The sequence below is a fragment of the Aptenodytes patagonicus genome, chromosome 2, assembly GCF_965638725.1.
Source record: "Aptenodytes patagonicus chromosome 2, bAptPat1.pri.cur, whole genome shotgun sequence".
In the NCBI taxonomy this organism is placed as follows: domain Eukaryota; kingdom Metazoa; phylum Chordata; class Aves; order Sphenisciformes; family Spheniscidae; genus Aptenodytes; species Aptenodytes patagonicus.
This window is the reverse complement of record NC_134950.1, coordinates 15,584,554-15,593,847: the sequence shown is the minus strand read 5'-3', so window position 1 is coordinate 15,593,847 and position 9,294 is coordinate 15,584,554.

The window sequence follows — 9,294 nt, the reverse complement described above, 5'->3', positions numbered from 1 at the left end:
GAATCACAGGATCATGGAAAATTCATGCTGGAAGGGACCTCAGGAGGTCTCTAGCCCAGCCTCCTGCTCAAAGCAGAGTCAGCTCTGAGGTCAGACAGGCTGCTCAGGGCCGTATCCAGCTGGGGCTTGAAACGCTTCCAGAATGGAGAGGGTCCGACCTCGCCGGGCAACCTGCTCCAGTGCCCAACTGTCCTCACGGGGAAAAAGATTCTCCTTATATCCAGCCTGAATTTCTCTTTTTTTCATTTTATGCTTATTGTCTCTCATCCTCCCACCAGGCACAGCTGTGAAGAGCCTGGCTCCATCTCCTCGATGACCTCCTTGTGGGCACTGAGGGCTGCTGTCAGGTCCCCCCATAAGCTGTCTCCTTTCCAGCCTGAACCAGCGCAGCTCCCTCAGCCCCTCCTCACAGGGCAAGTGCTCCTGCCCTCAGCGTCTCGGTGGCCCTCAGCTGAACTCGCTGCGGCTGATTGATGCCTTCCTTGTGACATTTTGCCTTCCAAAGATGATTGCTCTTTGATTTTGATACCGCTTCAGTTCATGTATTAAGCCGTTATATGCTGTTGGTTGATCAAGAACTGCCACAGCAAAGGTCATTACAGGGATTTCACAGGCAGATGACATGACATTGCATAGAACCACTTGAAATTTTTTTCTGAAACATTTTTTTTCCAAAGAAAAATAACCTCACAACGAAAACAGATGTGGTTTTCATAGCAATTTTTCATTTGTTTTTTTTCTCTTTCACTTCTTTCAACAGTATAAGTTCTTAAATGCATGGGAGACATTTTTTTCCTTCATTTTGCCTAATTCATGATATGTAAAAATAAATAATGGATTTTTAATGTCAGTTTAAAGTATAATTCTTTTGAAACAAATAAACCCCGCTGCAGGCCCTGTAGAAAAGGTGAAGGATCCTGTGAGTTTCAGGGCAGAAGGAGGCCTGATGTAAATGGAGACCCTGCAGAGCCACATGCAGGAACGTGTGCTCACTACCGGGCAGGTTTCTGGTGGGGAGCTACAGCCACTGAGTCCCCACAATGAATCCAGTCTCGAGGCCTTGACCTACGTCCTTTCCATGTGGCAAATGTGAAGGGCAAAGTTTCAGAAAAATATCAGATACAGACCAACATTTCCCCATGTTCTTGGGCACAGGTGTTAAAGAAAATCCTGAGGGCTTTTTCCAGGACACCATCTATTATCGCAGTCAAAGTGTGGTTCCAGAAAGCATTTATACTCCTGGTAGAAAAGAAGGATAACTTCCAAAGTTTTTCACTGTGCTATCATTGCTTCTGCCAGACTTGCAGACGTGTATTACCATATTACAGCATCGCCATAGCAATCACAGGAAATGCAGGTAGGTATCCATGTCTGTAAATTCAATGCTAAATCAATTGCAAATTGTGTACTTTAATGCACTTTAATTCATTAAGTCGGGGTTTCATTGTGGTCTGTCCTTCACAAGCATTATTCAGTATTTTCATTATTGCTATGGACAGTGGCATACAGAATATGTTTATTAATTTTTCAGATGACCCCAATCTGGAAAGGGTTACCTGGAGGACTGAAAAATAGGATTAGAATTCAGAATACTTTTGACAAATTGAATAAATGATTAAAACAAAAAAAAGAAGATGCAATTCAATCAGACCAAGTGAAAGGTTTTTATACACAGGTAGTGATAATCATCTACTCAAATACGCAATAGCCAATATCAGGTAAGCACCAGTATAACAGGAGAAGATTTGGCTGGGGGGGAGGGCACTTAGTAAATCACAAGGTGAACCAAAGTCAGTAACATTATACTGTTTCCAAAGAAGTATCTATTGCAATGAGATATATAAGCAGGATTTTGTCTATGTGACACACAGTGGAAATCTTTCTTCCTCCAGCGTTGGCATGGCCCCAGCTGGAGCATGTGCCCAGCCACTGCAGCTCAGAAGTGATGCAGGTGCTGGTGAGTGTCCAGGGGAGAACGGTCCAAAACCGCAGCCCAAAGGAACTGGAGCTGTTTGCTAAAAGGAAAAGAACAGAGAGGCACAACTGCGGCTTCTAACACATGAAAGGTAGCTGTAGAGAGGGGAGGAATTAATTCTCCATTATGAAATAATGGCTTAAATTACAGTGAGGTTTAAGTTAGGCATTATGAAAAGCTTTCTAATAGCAAGAGTAATTAAGCACAGAAATAGACTGCAAGAGGAATATCCATCATTGGAGGCTTTTAAGAGGAGGCTAGAAAAGTGTGTGTAAGCTGTACAGGAACGGGCAGTCCAGCCATGGGGCTGAAAAGGGGGAAGAGCTGTTCTGATTTTGGTGCTAACAAGTAGCAAAGATTTACATTTTCTAAATGCAATTCTCATGGCTGTGATATGCTGTTGTCTGTGTAGCACTAGCATGCAAATGACCTGGAGCAAGTACTTCATTTATTGATGTGTGCAAACCCTAATAGAAGGCCTGTTTCTACAGATGGCACCTCAAAATGTTAGGAACACACAGAACAGGGCATCAAAGCAAACCCTCTGATTCATCCCTTGGTATGAGGTTAGCCCAGTTGCTCTGCAGGAATTGGGGTCCAGCTGATGCTGCAATGTACTAGTATTTATACGCAGGAAAAATCCTAGCAGGAGAGTGCGACCAAACTTTGTAATAATCAGCAAGCTCTTACTTAGATGCCTTCCTGCCAGATTTTGCTTAGATCAAATTTTTAATTGGTGTTTGAAAGCTCTAGGCAGTGGGGGAGTGCAGAGGGAGGCTGGGGAAGAAGTTTTTTATAGTAGGAACACTGACTCGTATTTTACCAAATCAGCTCATATGTTGGTATCCTAAAGATATCTACAAAACCCAGACACTTTTAAAAAAGGAAACTAGATCCAAATTTATCAACAGGCTTTTAATATTAGAAAAAGCAAGAGCCAGACTCCTTAAATGTCATATTAAATGCAAACTTATCAGCACTTACCAGCTTCACGCTACCCCTGGTATCATCAGGTAGCTCAGGGACTTGATTACAGTCATCATGACAATGCTATAATAAAAGATTATGAATAGCTTGTTGCTGACTTGGGAGCAATCTGGAAATCTCATATCATAAAACCAGTATTCAGTCTTTTTAACTTTATTATATTAAAAAACTTATAAAAACTCACTGCATAATTTTTACTGTGCTCCGTACACAAGAGAGCCATTATTTAACTCTTCATTTAATTTCCAGATGCTGTATATGCACCACATAAAAGGTATCCAGAGAACCCAGGCAGGAAACAGGCTTATGGTAGGCAGCTCAGAGGTATGCATGTGTGGAAAATGCCATTAAAATTATAGCTTATCTAGTGTGTTTTGCTTCCCTAAACTAGTAGCCGTTCAACTATTTCCATAGGTTGAGCTTCAGACTCAAGGTCGATGTCCCTTCATCCTGGCTGGGAGTCCAGGTGGGCACTGCCTGGGGATCACCTGTGTGCTGCACCTCTGAGATGCTGGATCCAGGATCCCGTGGTGTTGTCTGCCTTGAAACACAGCCAGTGTGACCCATTTGGATCCCTTACATGGGTACATCACTGTATGCCATAATACAGTGCAAGAGTGGCAGTCTTTGAAGTCCCAGCCCTGGACTTACACTGGACTTTCCACTTTTTCTTTAGCAGAAAAGAGAGAGAAAATATGTGGCTGCAGAGAAAATCTTACCCAGGTAACAATTTGCAGGAGACAGAGCAATGTGGGCTGCATTTCACCAAGACGTTTTAGGCATGCTGTCCCTGTGCAATGACGCAGGTGTGCTCGCCTGGGAGCCCCTGCACTGCAGCTGGGGTGCGCCCGGCTCTGGTGCCTAAGCACACTGTATGTACTCAGAAACTGGAAAGGGAGTAAACAAAAACAGCTCACTTTTTTCAAAGTCTCATGGTTCTTGAACATTTGAATTGTGAGCCCTGGTTTCCTACCTCCCAGTGATATTACACATTATTGCAAAGAAAAATTTAGAAGTCCTGCAGGAAAGAAAAAGTGCTTAAGCAATGGCCAGTGCCTGCATGGCACAGGCAAGAAGGACGTGAGCACTGTTTAAACACCAACTGCAATTCGACAGGCTTGAGAAATCCTGGTTGCTGGAAAGTCTTTATGCAGGATGTCCCTGCAAATGCTTTTACCAGGTTGCTCTGTCCTTTTCCTAATTCAAACTGAAATTATAGAGATGATAAAATGGAAAATAAATATGTATGCAGTAGCTGAGAAAAACCAATTAGTTTTGTACCGGTGAGAAATAATGCAGAACTCCTTGTGTCTTTAACAAACTGGCTCTCAATATATATTGTAATATATCTTCATGACCCAAATATACTTAGGAAGAGCATGACAACAAAATGTATGTTGGTAGTATAATAAAGGTACTAATGCAGTAAAGTTACTATATTTTATTAGTAGATGAAAACAATTAAAATGATATCCAGGTAGTAACTTAGGAACCAAATTTCATAGCTGTCTCTTTTGCTGCCAAAATATGTGTACTCTCTTCCTAACAGTCTCTTTCCCCAAGGAAAAATAAATGTATCTAAGAAATACTTGTTAGCAATGCAATTACAGGCTTAATTCCCCAACTAACTTCAGACATCATAAAAACAAAAACAAGCAGAAGCCCGTTGTAATAGGAATGGAAAAGAGACAGAAAAACACTAAATGTTCAGAGGAAGAGAATAATATATTTTTATAAGAAAAGCTGACACACTCTTTGACAATAACATTTGATAAGTCATTAGCATTTTTTTTTCAGCTGTACTGTCTTTTTCTTTTAAGCTACAGCCTAGAATGAAAAAGTTCTTTTAAGGGTAGACTCCATGCTGCTCCTGAACAGGACTTTTGGGACACTCAGACACCAAAGTAGTTTGCCAGACTCTCAGAAAAGCAAAGCAGCTGTATCAAAATAACATTTCTTGGCATTACTTACTTATGAAGGTCTGGTCCTCCAAGGAACTTAATGAGAGCTGGGTTATTTGGACAATGTGGATTCAACCATGAGAGTTGAGATGCTGGGAAGCTGATTCAGAGGACTTCCGAAATGTTTGCCCTAAGAAAATAAGGTAAAATAAAAAGTTTGAATAAATAAGATTAAAAAGGACAAAAAGTGCTAAACCTTACTTTTTCTGTGACCATACAGATTAGACCCATATTCATATCACACCTTGGAGACAGAAAACCTTCAAGAGACCTAGCACGGGCCATATGAAGTTTGCAGCTGTGCAAGGCTTGTGTCTGTGGTGTCCTTCAGGACTCCCATGCTGTGGTCTAGATTCATCCCGCCTTTTGTCACATACTTATCGGTGTGCTCCCTGCCCAGCCTGGGCACCCTGGGCTCTCTTGCTATCCATAGCAAGGTTTTGAGCTCCTCCAGAGACACCTGTCTCACACCATTGGCTTCACTAGGACCCTAAGAGAAACTCTGAGCTTGGACACTCCCCCACGCGTAGAGGTCTGATACTCCTGACCTGAGGCTCCAGCCTCCATAGAATTCCCACTTGATTTGGTAGCAGCATAGACTTTTACTGTTGGAGGTAATAGTGTACATCACAAAATGGTACCATGCTATGTTCCTGCTAGATGCCCACTCCCAATTCAAACTCGAACTTCTTTGACAAGGGCCTGAAAAATAAAAAATCTTTGTCTCCTCACTTCATGTAATTTGAAATACCTATCTAAGGTATCGCAGAGGAATTCTACCCCTCAGTAGAGACCTAGTCAGTGGATATCAAAAGTCTCCATTCTTTTAAAATGTTGGCGTCAAACCCAAGATAAAAATATTGAAGTTTAAAAATTCAGTATTTTAAAATATTGAACATTAACATCCTTTTAATGATTTTTAAATTGGCTCTAAATCAGGGTAGATATTTTCCTTTTGACAGTCACTTACAAAAGGTTACTGCATTACTGGTTTCACAAGAAGAGGCAAGAGCTTTTTCTCTCAATTTGTCTTGCCTCCAGCCTTGGATCCCAAAATGACAGATGGCTGGAGAGGTTCCAGTCAAAGGCACTGGAAGTCCATTGGGTGAAAAAGCATGTTCTCGCTATAAATGCAAAAGCTGTAATAATCAAGCCCCAGAAATCACGAATGCCTGGATCGCTAGGTTGCAGGCAATGCAGTACTGAGCTACTTGAGTTGATGCCAGAGAAAAGTGGAGAATAACTTTGCAGATGATCTCTAAGATGTCTCATGCCTGGTAAAATTGACTGACTTCACTGGCATTTTCAATTAATAGATACACCAAACTTCCCTCTGTACATTTAAGCTGTCAGTATCTATTCCCATAATGACAGGATGAGAGTTTTTATTTTTTCATTTTTAAAGTGTGGCTGATTAAAGTTGAAATGGGATCAAGGATGTGCTTTTTTTACTGATGGAGATTTTGGATAATAATGACGAGGGGCTTTCATTTGCAAAAGCCAGTGTGATGCCTCACATGTCTGCATTGGATGCAAATTTTGAGAAATGTCCTTGACGAGGGTCATTAGAACTGGTATGATTGGATATGTGACATTTTCAATGTAGTCTCAGAAACAAACTTCATTATTATTGAAAGCCGAAGATTAATTTATTGAGATGGTCTGAATAATTTCTCTGAAGCAGAAATTCCACAGACAGCTGCTGTCTCTCTCTTAATGAGTTTCAGAGTCTGTGTAAAGAGGAAACCCAAGTCTTTGTGGAAAGCTCTGAAGAGATTTCTTTCTATCCTGCCTCACAGCCTGTCTCCTGAGAAGCACAACCATCAGCATCAACATTAAACACAAAACAAAGGTCTAGATTAAATGCTGGGAATGATCTATGGCTTTGTTTTGCTGGTATGCACCCGAGGCTCAAGACCCTTTTGCAAAATGATGGAAACTCATCTATCTCACTAACAAAAGTTACACGCTTCCAGTGATTTGAAACAGAAACAGGCTTTATCTGTAATCTTCTGAGGTGGATTTTAAATTTTCCTTAAATTGAGGGTGCTTAGACCTGATACTTTGGCTTAGCACCTTAGAAAGACTGAGATCCATTGTAAATCAGGTCCCAGGCCAGGTTTATTTTTCAGGCATCCATGGTCTGTGACAGGATGTTGGTATCTGGTAATTTCTAAAGGAAAGATGAGTTGAGAAGCACACAGGACACTGCAATAACAGTGGTATTTATGAGTCATAGAATTGTTTAGGTTGGAAAAGACCTATAAGATCATCAAGTCCAACCATTAACCTAGCACTGCCAAGTCCACCACTAAACCATGTCCCTAAGCACCACATCTACACGTCTCTTAAATGCCTCCAGGGATGGTGACTCGACCACTTCCCTGGGCAGCCTGTTCCAAGGCTTGACAACCTTTTCAGTGAAGACATTTTTCCTAATATCCAATCTAAACCTCCCCTGCTGCAACTTGAGGCTGTTTCCTCTTGTCCTATCACTTGTTACTTGGGAGAAGAGACCGACACCCACCTCGCTACAACCTCCTTTCAGGGAGTTGTAGAGAGCGATGAGGTCTCCCCTCAGCCTCCTTTTCTCCAGGCTAAACAACCCCAGTTCCCTCAGCCGCTCCTCATAAGACTTGTTCTCCAGACCCTTCACCAGCTTCGTTGCCCTTCTTTGGACATGCTCCAGCACCTCGACATCCTTCTTGTAGTGAGGGGCCCAAAACTGAACACAGTATTCGAGGTGCAGCCTCACCAGTGCCACTCATATTCAGCCAGCTGTCAACCAACACCCCCAGGTCCTTTTCCACCAGGCAGCTTTCCAGCCACTCTTCCCCAAGCCTGTAGCGCTGCATGGGGTTGTTGTGGCCAAAGTGCAGGACCCAGCACTTGGCCTTGTTGAACCTCACACAATTGGCCTTGGCCCATTGATCCAGCCTGTCCAGATCCCTCTGTGGAGCCTTCCTACCCTCAAGCAGATCAACACTCCTGCCTACCTTGGTGTCATCTGCAAAACTACTGAGGGTGCACTCGATGCCCTCGTCCAGGTCACTGATAAAGATATGAAACAGAACTGGCCCCAGTACTGAGCCCTGGGGAACACTACTTGTGACTGGCTGCCAACTGGATTTATCTCCATTCACCACAACTCTTTGGGCTCGGCCATCCAGCCAGCTTTTTATCCAGTGAAAAGTACGCCCGTCCAAGCCATGAGCAGCCAGTTTCTCCAGGAGAATGCTGTGGGAAATGGTGTCAAAGGCTTTACTAAAGTCTAGGTAGACAACATCCACAGCCTTTCCTTCATCCACTAAGTAGGTCACCTTGTCGTAGAAGGAGATCAGGTTAGTCAAACAGGACCTGCCTTTCATAAACCCATGCTGACTGGGTTTATGGGATGGGGAACCAGCAGAAGGCCTTGTTGGGTATGAATTATAAGCCTGTGTCAGCTTCCAGGGTGCACAGCTGGAAAGGCTACCTTCCTTGTCCTTCCTTCCTCCCTCTTGGCGGCAGAATAAAATTGTTATTTAATGGCATTTCTGGGGTGGTAAGTAATGTGGTACTTCCGTTTTGTAAGATTTCTGCGAATGCCCTGGGTCCATACTATTCATCCTTGGACCTGAGTCTCTTCTCAAACCAGCCTTGCCAGCCATCCACATTAAGTGTCAGGTCCCGTAAGTGGCTGCAACTTTAAAAAACATTAAAGAGCAACTTTTTAATGGCCAGAAGAAGCTAGAAAGTCCCAGGAATGAGTCAGAAAATCGATCTCTTCCACCAAAGGGGCTTATAAGGGTGCATTGGTGGGTATAAGCACCTGGGAAAAGGCTCTTGAGAAAAGGATATTAGAGAGGCAGAGGTGACAGCACATTGTGGAAAAAACATGTATTTCTGCCACTTGCCAGCAGCTGTTCAGAAAGGTGTTTGAGATACCATCAGCTCCTTGGCTCACAGGTTCCAGGGAAGTGTTTGCACAGCTGACATGTGGGAGGCAATATGTGGATCTCTGATGGCATAAAACCAATTTTTTGCATTTATATGATGTACAAATGTGCTCCCCTGCCCCCATGAATCTCAGACAGAGTACGTGTTCTCCAAGCTGGGGGAAGGGAGGGGAGATCCCAGCTCATCATATACATATGAGGCTACCCAGCCTAAAAAAAGGCTGCAGAATTTAAGTGCAGCACCCAGCATTTGCTCACTGCGTATTTCTAATCTCTCCTGTGAAGACAATGCACGGGTAGGGATGTCAATCACAATCTGCTTCTGCTGAGAATATGGTAAAACACAGACAGCACCAGTGCAAAATTTCCCATTAGCGCCAAAGAGCATGTCTGAGGCCAGGCTGTGAGAGAGGTGAGGCTGGAGGTCTTCTCC